The 14,143-nt window shown below is 59.7% G+C and overlaps 1 long non-coding RNA gene across 1 annotated transcript; it reads left to right on the forward strand.

Annotated features, from left to right (window-relative positions):
• Positions 1–577: 577 nt before the first annotated feature.
• On the forward strand, positions 578–6,316 carry LOC136786885 (uncharacterized). Its single transcript, XR_010826430.1, has 2 exons — positions 578–2,194; positions 5,928–6,316. It is a non-coding gene; the product is annotated as an uncharacterized lncRNA (long non-coding RNA).
• Positions 6,317–14,143: the final 7,827 nt, after the last annotated feature.

Consider the following 14,143-nt stretch of genomic DNA (forward strand, 5'->3'; position numbering starts at 1 on the left):
TCTCGACAATGACCTTATTATGCTCCAGCAGGCACGGGCTTGCAAAGTCAGTGCCTCTTTCCCAGGCTCGCCGCCAGCTCGCCGCGGAGCGGGAGGAGAAAAAGCTGGCGTTGTCTCGGCCAGAATGAAAAGCCGAGCTCCGACAGCTGGATGCGTGGCTTCTTTTTTTTTTTTTTTTTTAACTACACGCTGGAAAAAACCTTTGTGAGGGGAAAGAGGAAGGAAAGAAGGGGAAGAGCCACACTGGGGGCACGCTTGGGCAGGCAGCAGGCGTGACTCAGGGGAATGGTGCGGCCAGGCTTGCTGGCAGCCCTGGGCAGCCTGCTCAGCACCCTCAGGAGTGTGCATGGCAGGCCTGGCAGCCCGGGTCTGCTCTCCCTGGGGGCAAGGGGGCTTCAGGGATGAGAGGGCAGTTGGGTTTGGATGGTCCTGTCCACCCTGAGGGATGTATTTCCCTGCTCTGCTGCAACACAGCCTGGGCTGGCAGCTTCCCCCCTCGCGCTGCGTGCTGCCCACCTGCTGAAGCAGCCCAAAAAAAACCTCACAGCGACGCACCTCCACGTCTCCGACCGGGGAAACGGGATAAATCGGAGAGAAAAGGGGCTGCAGTGTTTGCAGGTGGACAACTTGAACCGTGAACAGGAGGTCCCTGCGATGCGCGGGTGCCCAGCCGGCCCTGCAGATGAGCAAACAAGGGGGGGTCATCCTGTGCCTGCGTCGGGGTTCAGGAGGGAGTTACAAATGATTTTCGGCAGCACTGGGCACTCTGGGTGACTGCCACAGCTTAAACAGGATCTACAGGAGCTGTCCTCACCGCAGGCACTGAAGGCACTCCCCCAGCCCAGGTGCACGCTCTGTAATTGCAAGACAACCACCGTGCATCCCAAGGAGCAGGTGCCCCCAGTGACCACCTGGCAGCCAGAAATGGGGCAGAAAACCCCTTTTTTGGGGGACGCAGAGCAGGGCGAGAGCCCGACCGGCCCCGAAGCCTCTCCCAGCCAGACACTGACCGAGACAGAGCCGGGGATGGAGCAGAGGGGTCACGCAGACAGAGCCGCAGTGTGGCCGCTCACAATGAGCTCTCAGTGCTGCGAAAGGAGCCCCCGGTCAGACAGAGGGGGGGGGAAATGGGGAAGGGGAGGGCGGGGGTCCTTGGTATCGGGATCTCTATTTGCCCCCTGTGCTCCTCGCTGCCCCGGGAGCCATCTGGAGGCACGCGGGGCAGGGATGCAGCCCGGCAGCCCGCTGCCAGCTCCCCGGGTATTCCCCGAATAGCCGCGGAATTCGCTGAGTCTTATTATAGTTAGAAATTGCTATTTTTGCCGCTACGGCCGGGCCGGGGGGGAGGTAGCTGCCCGTGCGCTGGCTTTTTTCTCCCTCTCGGACAGCTGGCTTTGTTTTCTCACCCGGCATTCGTGAAAGGCGCCAGATTCAGGGCATGCGTTTGGGGCAATTTCTGCCTTTTCCGCCGATTTGACGCGAGTTGGTTAAAAACGGCTGGATTTGCGTTTCCGATGGCAAAACGAGCCCTGTTTGCACAAACCCTCCCGCACGCCCAGCACCCTTGCCCCACCAGCAGCTTGGGGTCACCACCTCCACCCCCCCACCACCACCTTTGGGACCCCTCCTGGGACCACCGGGACACCAGGGCAGCCCCCGAGCTGGGGGGGGGGGGGGAGCGATGGGGGTAACGGCGAACGGCTCCGGGGCTCACCGGACGGTGCCCGGTGCCATTTTTTTGGCGCTTTTTCTTTTTTTTTTTTTTTTTTCTTGGTTTCGTATTATTTTTTTTCAGAGCCAAAACCAGGCTGCGGGGAGGAGGCCGGGGGTGGGCTGGGGGCTGGCCGGGAGGAGGCTGCGCCCCCCCGACGGGACACCTTGGGGGTGCCCAAATTACCCCCCGGGGGTGCCCAAATTATCCCCCGGCGGTGCCCAAATTACCCCTCGGGGGTGCCCAAACTGCCCCCGGGGGTGCCCAAACTGCCCCCGGGGGGTGTCTCTCCGTGTGTCCCCCCCCCCCCCTCCCGGGCAGGGGCGGGGCAGAGGGCGGGGATTCCCCCACGTCACAGGGAGGGGTTTCCCCGGAGCCCGGCTGCCCCGCCGGGGTGCGGCGGCGGCGGCAGCAGCGCGGTGCGGAGCGGTGCGGAGCGGTGCGGAGCGGTGCTGAGCCGTGCTGAGCCATGACCTCCCGCAGGTAAGGGGCTGGGGGCTGCCTCCACGCCTCCCCCCGGCTCCCCCCGCCCCGTACCTCTCCGGCTTCCCACGCGTGGCTCCCCTCCGAGCGTGGCTCCCCACGCGTGGGGGGGGCAAGGGAAATTTGGGGGGGGCGGAGGCGAAGCTGGGTCCCCTGCCCCAAAATCCTTACCCCCCCCCCCCGCCCCATTTCTGCTTCCCCCAGCCCCGCGCCTGCTTTGCGGAAGAGCTCCGTGAGCCTGCCCCCAAGCATCTCGTGATGCTCTACCTGCCCCTGTCCCCCCCCCAAAAAAAAAAAAAACCAAACAAACCACAGAGCAGGGGGTCCCCAGGGGGCCTCAGCTCGCTCGGAGCAGCTTTATGGGGGTGCGGGAGCGGGATGAGGCGCTTCGGTGCTCTCTGGCGTGGTGCTGCTGCCTGCCCCAGCTTCTGTTTCATGGCTTCAGTGTCTTTCTCGTGGGGTGGCAGCCGGAGCCCGTGGGATTTGGGGACGCCTTCCCTTCCCTGTCCTTCCTCCCCTGCGACGGTTTCGGGAGGGGAAGGCAGCTACCCGGTGGGCTCTCTTTTCGTGTCGGTTTTCGTCGAGGGCAGTAGGACAAACGCGCGCAGAGCTCCCCCGGGCCGTGTGGCGTCCCCAGAGAGGGTTTGGGGTTTGGGGTTTTTTCTCCGGCCTTCCTCCCGCCCAGCCTTGGGGTGACCTGCAAACGCCGCTGTTACTAGTAGAGGTCGGAAAGTGTTTTGAAAAACCCCCGGGGAGCTGACGGATGGGTGCTTCAGGCTGAGAAACGGGGTTGCTTACAGGGCAGAGGGCTCCTTTGGTGCTGGTACACGACGGGACGTGGGGCATGGGCCCCCTGGAGCACACGGTACCTCCAGATCCTCCTCACGGGCATTCCTGCAATGCCACCTTTGAGGGTTTGTGGGGTTTTGGGGTCTCTCTGCCATCCAGCACTCGCTGTGTCCCCTGTACAACAGGTGCCGAGCGGTGTTTTGTGAGCATCTGTGGTTCAAAGCACCCAGAAGTTTAGGAAGAGGTCGGGCTCTTCTATTTCTCCCCTATAAAAAATGCGTGCTGATGGGTGATGGAGTATAAACCTGGGGCTTGGGGCCCCTGGGTTTCGTTCTGGTAGCGCTCTCCGTGCCCACAGGCAAGTCAATATTTGCCTGCGGTGCCTCTACCCTGCTCACTCCACCCTCCAGGGCAGCAGGCTGCTGGAGACAGCAGGATGGATGTAAGGTGCCACCAGCTCAGCCCTTACAGGAGTCCCAAAAAACCTGGCATGTTAGTGGGGTTGGTGCGGAGAGGCTTTGTGCCGGGGGCTGGCCTTTTCTCCTAAAATGTAGGGTGTCCACTTGGTCGGGATGGCATCTTCCCCTTCTGCCTGCGTCCTGGGCGATGCTGCGCTCCCCCTGGTCGAGCCCAGGTGCACCCGCTGAGCTCAGCACCTGCCCCAAACGTCCCCCTGGCCGTGCCCGCGAGGTCGATGCTCTGGGGTGCTCAGCCAGGCTTTGGAGAGGGTCTGCTGGGACCAGTAACAGTGGTGCTGAGCACTGGGTGCTGCTTCCCACCTCCCCTCCTTGCACGGGAGCGCATCCAGGGGGGTCCGGGCGGAGATGCAGTGCCTCCCCAGCCGAAGGAACAGCTTTACCCCAGGATAGTGCCCACGAGTGCCAAATCTTTTCAAGGAGGCCACGTGGAGGGAGAAACAAACCCATTTCTGGGTGCTCAGCCCATCCGGGAAGCTGCCCTGGCAGCCGTGCCAAGGGCTGGGAGCCGCTGCTCGCGCTCCCCGTGCCCCGTGCTGGTGAGCGCAGGGCCTGGCCGGGGAGGCAGTGATGAAATGTCGGTGCACGTGGGTGACACGAGGGAGAACCGAGCCCTGCTGCGGGCAGAACGAGCTGGTTGCCGTCCGCCTAAACCACAGAGATGTTGCAAACCCCGCTCCGAGCTGCTGCCAGGGCCTGGCTGCGTTGGTTTTCAAAGCCTGAGGAAAGGACAACCATTTCTGTCCCCTCCCTGGCTTTGCTGGCACCACGCGCAGGGGGGTTTGGAGGTCAGGAGCCCCGCTGGGACCCCCGGCATCACCAGAGGTCCTGGTTCCCCTGGAGCACTGGGAACCTGGGAATCGTGCCGTGACTGCCCGCAGCCCTCTGTGCTTGTGTTTGTGTCCTCTCGGGCACGACGAGAGGCTTTCTGTCATGACGTGGAGATCCTGGTGGATGAACCTCGCCTCTCCCCTGCTTGCAGACCCCAGGTGTCGTGCTGCTTTCCCCAGAAGGGAGCTGCGTGCTGGCTGGGGTGTGTGCATGGTGGGCCACAGCTGCCTTGCGCCTTGCCCTGGCCTTCAGGGCCGGCTTTTTCTTCCCAGCCAGGTTCCCTGGGATGCTGTGGCGTCTGCACAGCGATGTTACAGCACACCATGGGTCGCTCTGACATCTCAGGTTGCTCATAGCTATTAACGAAGCAGGGCTGGCGGGTCAGGGTTGGCCACGATGTGGTCCTGTGCGCATCCTCCAGGGTGCCGCTGTGCGGTCCCCGTGCTCGTGGTGGCCGCGTTTCTGAGCACCCGAGGCACTGAACGCAGCTCAGCTGCGCCCCGAAACCTTTCTTGCTGCCCGGCCTCGGTGATCCGCCGCAGCAGCAGGAAACACAGCGCCAGTCCCCTGAGCGCCCGGCAGCCTCCAGTCTGCCGCTGCCTGGGCAGTGGGAAAACACGAGCTTCCTGCGCCGCATCCCAACGTAAACACTGGCCGGGAGGTTTGCAGGAGCTGCTCGCTTTGGCATCTTGGGCGCGGAGGTGGGGGGGAGGCGGTGATTTCTGGTGCGGGGAGCGAAAACAGGGCGGTGTTTTGGCATTTGGGGTATCCGTTAACAGCGCGTCGCGGGCAGAGCTTGGGGCCACGGTGGCTGGGATCAGGTGACTGGGGATCCCTGGAGAGGGGGAATCAAAGCGGGTGACTCGATGGGTGACCTCGGCTGTGTCCCCTCGCAGTTTTCCTTGCGTGCCATCCGCCTGCATCCCGCCGGGCTGTGCCAGCGGGAGCATCCCCCTGCAGCCCCGAGATGCCTCAGCTGAGCTCGGGGGCTTTCGTGCAAGGGAACTTGCGCAAATGTGTACGAAGCCTGCCTGGAAGGGAAGGTGAGGGGTGGGAGATGCTGGGCTAGCAGAAGCAGCAGCTGTGCTTTTTCTTTTTTCCCTGGGCTTTGCTCTGGTAAATGAGGATGGGAGCGCTGGCAGCCACTTGAGTTGCATTTCAGCTACGAGCTCCCAGTCCGCTGTTTATTTCCAGATAGGGCGAGTGCATTACTGCGGGTCACGAAATGCATAAATACACCACATCTGCCCTTCTCCAGGGAGGGAATGAGAACGGTTAATGGCCCAGCTCGGAGCAGGAAAGCTAACCTTGCCAAGGAGAGGGGTTTGGATCAGGCCCTCGGTGATTTTTCCAGTATCCTATGGTTTCCCCCAAGGCAGCGAGCTGCTCTTGTTATGGTCCCAAGACAAATGAAGCGCTCTCAGCCCTGGAACACGTTTCTGGGATGCAGCTGTATCTCTTTTGAGGGCTGCCAAGCAGAATTCCTCGCCGTCTGCAGCGGCAGTTGAAGGCAAGGCGCACCGGAGGGGAAGCCAGCCTCCCAGCGCCGCGCGCAGGGCGAGTTTCCTTTGTGGCTGGGTGGTGCCAGAGCTGCTTGCCGCTTCTTCCAGCAGGGTTTGCTTTATTCGGGTTTCTAGGAGATGGTTCTTCTCGGGAATTGAATGAATCAGAGCTCCGCAGAGCCGCGAGGGATCCCAGGTGTGCAGCGTGGGCCTGCGGAAAGGGAACCGCTCGGTGCCGCTGGCACTGCCGGGACCAGCTGGAGATGCTCCGTGGTGCACAAAACCCACTGAAAACTCATCCGAAAAGCACCAGGGCTGGCCAAAGGGCTCCTCCATCTCTGGTGCCGATCACCTTTTGCCTCCCCGTGAGCAACCCACCAGCCCGGCCCCTCTTCGGGAGGGTCCCATGGGTGCAGAGCCGCAGCCGAGGTGCTCCTGCTCCCCGCCAGGTCACCGGTGTGGGACCCATCCCCTGCTCACCCCCTGCCTCCACGGTGCCTTTGTGGTGCTCACCCTCCTGCCTGTGCCCTGTAGGTGCCCTTCAGCTCCCAAAAGGCTTGCTAAAAGCTGATTTCCCAAAAAATCTGACTTCCCAAATTTGGGTTCCCTCCCCATCCTGGGGCGCTAACAGAGCCAAAACCTATTTACAGTCCCCAAACAGCCCCACACCCTCTGGGCTGCCTGGGGGGAGAAGCGCTCTTACGGCTGCAGTTCTTTAAGCATCGCTTAAATCCTTTCATTTTATTTTTCCCTGCAGTAGGAATTGCTTTATTCTGTTGTTTTTTCGCTGCCCGTGACCGAAGGCGGAGGCTCGGGCAGGGCTGCACTTGCTGCCTCGTGGGATGCGCGCCGGGGAGGGATGGAAAGTGGCTCCCGCAGCCCCGCGCTGTTCCAGGAAACGTGCGTAGGACGGGGCTTAATCAGATTACGGGGCTGCTGTGTTTGCAGGCTTCCTGCGTGAGTCTGAAGGGAAGAAGGAAATTCTTCGCATTAAACCGAGCTGGAAATCGGGAACCGTGCGTTTCCTGTATATGCAATATTTTATTTATTTATTTATTTTTAAATTTTGCGCAAACAGCTCACGCCGCTGCTTGTAGCGGTGGTGCTCTGCAAAGACCTCTGCTTGTTTTCGGTGGCCGAGGGGGACGTTTGGAGGAGAGGTGTGTGCTTTGGGGTCTCCTCCTGGCCTTTCGCAGCTGCTGCTCCCCTGCAGCAGGAGCTGTCGCAGGTGTCCTGCGCAGCCCCCGCGTGCAAAGGGCACTGCTGGGGGCCAGCTGCAGGAGCAGCAACCCCCGGGGGGGCACAAGTGTCGGGCTCTGGTTGCAGGGGATTTCCTGCATCCACCCGCTGATGTTTGGGTAAGCTGTGGATGAGTCTCGTCTCCTGCTGCGTCGCCTTCAAAATGCCCTCGTGGTTGTTAGGATGGGGCAGGGTTCGGTGCGTCCGTGCTGCAGCCCAGCCCTGCTGCTCTGTCCGTCCGTCTGTCCCTGCAGGACAGGCTGTGGGGCTCCGGGGGGGCTGTGTCCGTGGGGCTCTGTTCCTCCCTGTCCCTGGGGGCAGCGAGTGGGAGCCCTGGGCAGTGACAGTCCCCCCCGTCCATCCGTGGCCGTGGCAGGAGCGTGCGTGCCCAGGGCGAATCACAGCAGCTCCCCATGCAAGATCTTGGGGCTGGGGCAGCCTCAGGGCGAGCAGAAATTACATTTATCTCGCTCGTTGCAGCGATGGGGAGGGGGGGAAAGGGTGAGCTGAGCTTGCTCGCGGGGCTGGGGCTCGCTGCGACTGCCCTGATTGTGTTATCAGGTGAGGAGCCGGCCTCTCTGCAAGTATCTGCTGGAGGCTTTCTGTGCCCCGCGCTGGGGTGGTGCCCGGCCCCTGGTGGCTCTTATCTTCCCGAGGGAGAAGCAGGCTCCTCTGTGGGCTGCTTGGTGGCCTGGGAGAAAAGGCACCAAGGCGGGGAGCGGGGAGAGGTGTCCCCCTCGGTGTGCGCCTCCATCCATGCAGTCCCTCTCCCGCACAGAGAGGGGCTTGCGCAGCTTCCCAGCATCTCTGGAGGTAAGCCGTGCTGCAGCAGGCATGGTTGTGGCTTCCCCCTGCGCTCCAGGCACCTCCGTGCCTCCCGTTGTGTCATCTGGGGGAGAAGATATCGGTCCCGTTGGTGCGTGAGGGTCCTTCGTGCAACCCAATCCGTTCCTCCTTCCTATCGGGCTCACCCGGATCCTGCCTTGTGACCTTGGGGTGTAAGGTCTGGAAATTGCTTACATTCCCAGTGCACGGTCATCGTACTGCTAGCACAGCGCTGTGACCCCATTTAGCAGCCCACCCACCTCCCGAGGCTGCTCCAGCAGAAGTTTTTCTCTTAAATAAATTTCAACCTCGCCATAACCCCCGCCGGAACGGGCGGATAGGAAGAAGGTCTCCCCGCCAGCAGCTGCAGCAAGCAGATGCTAAACAAGCGATTTACCCATCCGTGCTGGAGCAGGGGGCTGTGAGGGCACAGGACCAGCTGCCTGCCGCCGCAGGGGGCTCCCCCGAAGCCCCTCTGGTCCTGGCTCCGCTGCCCACGGGCTCCCCTTTGGTGCCCGACCCGGGAGCCCGGCCGCAAGCTGCAGTTCGCATCTGCGGTGCCAAAGCAAATGTGGCTTTTTTTTTTTTTTGGTCTTTTTTTTTTCCTTCCTCTCTCCAAAACAATGTGCTTGGAAGTTCCCTTTTCGGTGGGGTTGAGGCTCCAGTTGGCTTTCAAGGGAACTGCCGTGCCCCGGATGCTTTAACCCAGCTCGCCAGGGTGGCGGTTCCCTTCCCCTCCAGGGGCACACGGCTTCGGTCCCCTGTCCCCTCCCGAGTCCTTCCAGCTCTCTTCCTCATCCTCACTGGTGGGGAAGGCTGTGAGCCGGCAGGGATTGAGGAGCTGGGGCTCTTTGGGCACCCAGGTGGCTTGGAGGAGCTGGGCGCTGTGGGTGCTAAGAGGTGGTGGTTGGGTAGACGAAGCGTTGGAAAAGATGTGCCTTAATAAAAAATGTTTGATATTTTTATTATTATTTTTATTTTTTTATGGACATGGGCAAGAAAATGGGAACGTGCAGCTCCCCTCTGCTCCGACAAGCTTTTAAGTATTTTAAAAAGTATTTATTTTACAAAGTGGACGGGTTCTAGCTGGGGAAACGTCGGGAGGAGTGCGCGTGGTGACACGAGGCGCTGGGCAGTGCCACCTCTGCCAGCCGCCACCTCCGAGGGACCCGTGGCCCTGCAACCCCCGTGGCCTCCTCCAGCTTGTTTTTTTTTGTGTCCCCGCCAGAGCTGTCACACCGGGCGCATGTGACAAAGGGAAGCGGGGACAGCTGGGGCAGCCTGGGGGAGCTGCGGGTGCTTGGCACGGGCAGGGGACAGCCCTTCCCTCGGGACGTGCCGCCTGGCTGCGGGGATGTCAGGAGGGGTGGGACGCCCGACAGCGCAAGATTTGGTTTCACAACAACCGAAAATTCCCCTTCACGCCCTCGAGCAGCATCCCTTCCATGTAAGGGAGATGCCGGGGCTATCTTTGGCCTTGAATTTTTTTATTATTATTATTACAGATTTTATTTTTGTCTTTATTTCTCTTCCCCCCCACACACACCTCCTTCCTCCCACCCTCCTGAAATATTTCCATCAGTCTCCTCTCTAAGAAGTGTAACAAGCCCTGCCACTGATTAAATTCTAAATATAGCCCTGGTATTTTTTTTTCTCCCTCCAATTCTTCGTGATGTATCTAGGTAAAAAATAGCCTTGGCGACTCTTCAAAGGGGACGTGGGACTGTTACGGGCTATATTTTTGTCTTGTCACCCTGCCCGGGTCCAAAATAGCCCCCCTCGGTTTTAATTAGCTTGCCAGGTTATATAATCCTGAAAGCTGAGGATTTCTGGGCTCAGCAGGCCCACACGTGATGCCCTGGGCTCCGGCAGCCGGTGGCAGGCAGGGCGGTGGGGACGGCGCCGTGGGACCCTCCTGGTGCCACCTGGGGCAGCCACGGTGCCGTAGGTGACCCCGTCCCTGTCCCCCTAGGCTCTGCTCTTCCCTGTTTTGTTTTTTTCTTCCTTATTGCCTTTATCTCTTCGTTTTGTCCTGCGAGGAACCAGCTGAGTGGGGAAGGGGCCTGGAGAACTGAACCCCCCCCCTGAGCTCCTCGGCCGGCTGCATTGCCTTGGGGCTGGTTTTGGTTTTCTTCTGCTCCTGGGGGAAAGGCTCAGGGTGTTTCTGCCCTTGGCAGCACCCTGACAGTAAGTCTTGTGTTCCTGGCGGAATGGAGGACGTTTGTCTTCCCGTAGCCCAGGTCTGAGGGATTTAGCTTAGGAAAACATCCTAATTTCATTGCCTGCCAGGGAAGGTGGCTCCAGCTGGTGCCGCGGGGCTCTGCGCTGTGCCCAGCCTCTGGCCCTGCCACCGTGGCTTTGCTCGGTCTCAAAATTCATGTGCTTTGAGGATGGCCACGCTTGGGCTTTGTGTGAGGAACCCCAGATGCATCCAGGTTCACAAGAACCCTGTTGATCCAGCGTGGGGCAATCCAGTGGCCACCAGCTCCTCGGAGGAGGGGGCTCGCCCAGCTCTCCTGCCTGGTGCAGCGTGGCTCATCCCAGGCTTCTCTTCACCCACTCTGTTTGGACAGACCACGAGCAGGTCACACAAGGGAGCAAAGCTTTTAAAAGCTTTGCAGCCACCAGATGGAGCAAAGGAACTTAAAACAGCCCCGGCTGAGGTTTTGGCCGGGGTCTGCCACTGGGCAGGGAGGTGTCCCCAGCGCCACGCGGGCAGTGGTGGCACCCAGCGCCTTGCCGGGCTCTGTGCTGGTTCCTCCCCTCCAAACCCCTCCTGGTGAGCAGGGCTTGGGATGATCCTGGTGAGAGGGCAGGATTTTGGAGCTGTGTGGGTGTTGCAAGCCCGTTCCCTGCCCGCTGGCCGTGCGGATGGCAGCTCCTTGCGCCCTGGTGCGTTTTTATCAGGGCTTTGTGCAGCCCGTGCGAGGGGAGCTGTGCTGCGGCAGCGATGCCAGCTCGCACCAACCCACCTCCTGCCGTCACCTGCGGCTCGGACTGGGGTTTCGGTCCTGTTCTTGTGGGGGCTGGCGTCAGAATTTAATGCTGCTGCAGCAGCGGAAACTTTGGGTGCTGTCGTTTCGATGCTCAAAGCGGGCAGGAACTGGCGTGCTTCGAGAAGGGCAGTTAGGGAGGGAGGCGTAGTTCTGGAGAGGTTGGTTAGATTTTGGTGTCCCTCCTGATCTCTGGAAGGAGGATTAAATGGGTCTGGGATTTGAACAGGTTGGACTTGGATGCGAGGTTGGGTGAGGACAGGGAGAAGAGCCCTGCTGGTGGTCTATCCAACCACGTTTGGACAAGACCTACTGTGGAAAAGGACTTCCACGAAGGGCTAATACAACATAACCTGTTTTTTCCCTCCTTTCCACAGCTTTTATCTCCAGCATCTCCGATTCCTGCCCATCACTGGGGGCAGGGTTGTGGAAGGAGGGGAGTGCCGTGGGTTATAAAGCACCAGCTGGCCTGGGGGCGCAGGGGAGGGTCCTGATCTAGTGTTGCATTGCCGATGCCCTGGGCTGTAAGGTTGTGCTCCCCACCTCCTGCCGGGCCCAGCTGGGTGCTTTGGGTGCGATCCCGCCCAGCTGGGTGCTATCCCGGCCCTGCCTGGCATTTCCTCCCTGCCACCACCACCAGGGTTGGGCTGGAGCGCTGCGGTTGGGGCTGTTGTCATCTCCGTCTCCTCCGTGTGCCCCAGCTGCTCTGCTGGCACATTAAGGGCTAGCCACAAAGCAGCCCTAATTGCGCTGAGCGGCTGTGGGATAATGGGCTCAATGCTCAGGCAGAGGCAGCCGCACTCCCGGCCGTTTAATGCCTCGATGGACGCGTGTTTAGTTGTTTGCCAGCCCGCAGGACAGCCGAGGTCTCATTTCTCCTGCCCTAGGAAGCTGGTGATGCAAGGATGCTGAGGACGTGGGCAGGGGGAGGGTTTTTGTCCTGCCATGCAGTTTGTAGGGCTGTCGTGTTCCCAGGTTTTCTGGGACTGGGCTTGTGGTTCTCGTCCTGCAGGACTGAGGACACAAATCCCCTCTGCCCAGGGCTGGCCCGAGGCAAGGTCTGCGAGTCCCACTTAAATCGTCTCAGCTAATAAAAGGCATCACTTCTCCCTTTAAAAACTCACCGTCTCCTTAAGTTACACCCAGGACTGGCCGTGTTGGGGTGCTCGGGCTGTAACTGTGGGTACACACAGGAATAGGAGGCGCCTGTTTCTCTCCGGGACTAAACGCAGGGCTCCAGCCCGGGTGCCTCGGGGTCAATCCCACCTTGTGAATCCCACCTCGGAACTGAGTCAGGGATGGCTTCTTTAGCTTAAATTAGAAATCCCGCAAAGCAAAAGATTTTGGGGGAGCATCTGAACATCCTGAGACCCTTGTTCCTCCTGAGAGTGCGTGGCAGCCCTGTCCCTGGCAGGATCAGCCCCCATCTGGGAGTCGTGCGGAGCCGCTCGGTGCCGGGGCAGAAATCCCTCCTGCGGCTTTACCAGGAGGACCGAGATGTAATGGGGAGTGCTATCCAGATACAGGAGCTCCCAGGGATGCCACTTTGCCCATTAGCCTCCCTTTTTGCTCTCTGTTCCTGCCGTTCGGGCTGCCCCCGAGCCGACACACCCCAGGCGCGCGGCGCTTGCCCTCCCAGTCCCCACCAAACACCCGGCTCGCAGCTGCCGGGCTGGTGCCGATAAGAGGAGGAGATGACTTCCTTTTCTTCTCTCCTCCCCCTCTCCCGTCCAGAACAAGCTTTTTTTTTTTTTTTTTTTTTTTTTTTTTTTTTGGGTAAATAACTCGCTGTCACTTCTTCGCTCCACCACCTCGGCCAGCCCTGCTGAGGATGCTGGAGGCTGGGACGTCCTAACCAAGCTGTCCCCACCTCCCGCGTCCCTTTCGGCCTTTTCGAGCTCTCCTGTGGCTTCCGTGGACTAAGGAAATCTCTCCGCGGGGCCAGGAGCCTTGCCCAGTGATGGTGAGGTAGGATGTCTGCTCTGTGTGCTTCTGTTGCTGGCGGAGATGGGAGACCTGAGCGGGAGCAGGGCGACGGGGACAAGGCGCGGAGGTCATCCGCGGAGTTTAGGTCGCAAGAAAACTCTTCCACTGGTGCTGCGTGAAGACGTGAGCTACTGACAGAGTGTCTACAAAAGCGTGGGCACGGTGATTAACAGTGCTCGTTAGCTGGCAAGGTCTCTGCAGCTGCGTAAGATTCTCCAGTGGAAATTACCCCTCGTCACTCGGGTGCTGGTGGCTTTCTCCTCGTGCTGGCTCCAGCGCCGTGCAAGCGGTTTCATTAACGTGATCACCCCGATTATTAATACGGCTTGCTGATAAGGCTGCCGGCTGCAGCCCGGGAGAGGTTACCCCCGCAGCGAGCAGCGGCTTATTTATGGGTTGTTATTAGATCTGTATCTTGCATTGCATTGTTAGCAAGGCTGCCCGAATGCTCGCTCGCTTATCTCTTGGTTTGCCGTGCCTGCAGCTGAGCGTGCCTTTGTGTGCTGATGACTACCTTGTCTGCACGGGAGCACCGTCCTTCCAGGGGGCTGGACTCCTCTAGCTGAATTTTGCGGTTATAAAATGACCAGAATTTAGAGAGAAGGGCGTTTTGTGAAGCAGGGAGGGTTGTTCAGGGCATAAGAGGTGTAGAAGGCTCTGCTGGGGAAGGGGTGTGAACTGATTTCTTGGCCGGAGCATCCCGAGGCTTTCCTCCAGCCCCCTCGCCGTGCAGTCCTCTCCCACCTCGTACCAGTCACTGATTTCTCAGCTTCTCCTCTCTGCTCTGGGTGTGTTCTGCTTCGCTGGGTCATAGCGAAGAGCTAAACAAACTCTTTCCTGCTCCGGGAGGAAGGCTGTCACTCAGACAGCAGCTGGGCTGGTTTCGTTGCTGGCTGGTGAGATAGAGATGTGTATTTTTAATGCCCCAACAGTCTGGCAGGTGGGCCTGCAATTTAATTTTAGCTTGCTTTGTGAGAACAAAAACATCTGCAATAGGCAGGCCAGTAAACTTCCATGAACGGGGGAGCTCAAACAATATTTCTCCTCCTATCAGACCTTTTTAGACCAGCAGGTAATGCCTGGCTGAGGTTAAAGCATGTCACGTTTTTATGGTGGTCCTAACACTGAGCCTGATACCAACACAGTCTGAACTTCAATTTAGTTTTAATTTGGGGAGCTAATTCAGAAAATGTGGAAGCTACAGCTGAAAAGAATCACCTCCCACACCCCTGGGGCTGGTGCATCCAAAGCAGCTCGAGGAACAGAGCTACACCTTTTTTAATTAAGGGAGCCTGGGTGTAAATCCTC

This window comes from Anser cygnoides, chromosome 23 (genome assembly GCF_040182565.1).
Source record: "Anser cygnoides isolate HZ-2024a breed goose chromosome 23, Taihu_goose_T2T_genome, whole genome shotgun sequence".
Lineage (NCBI taxonomy): Eukaryota > Metazoa > Chordata > Aves > Anseriformes > Anatidae > Anser > Anser cygnoides.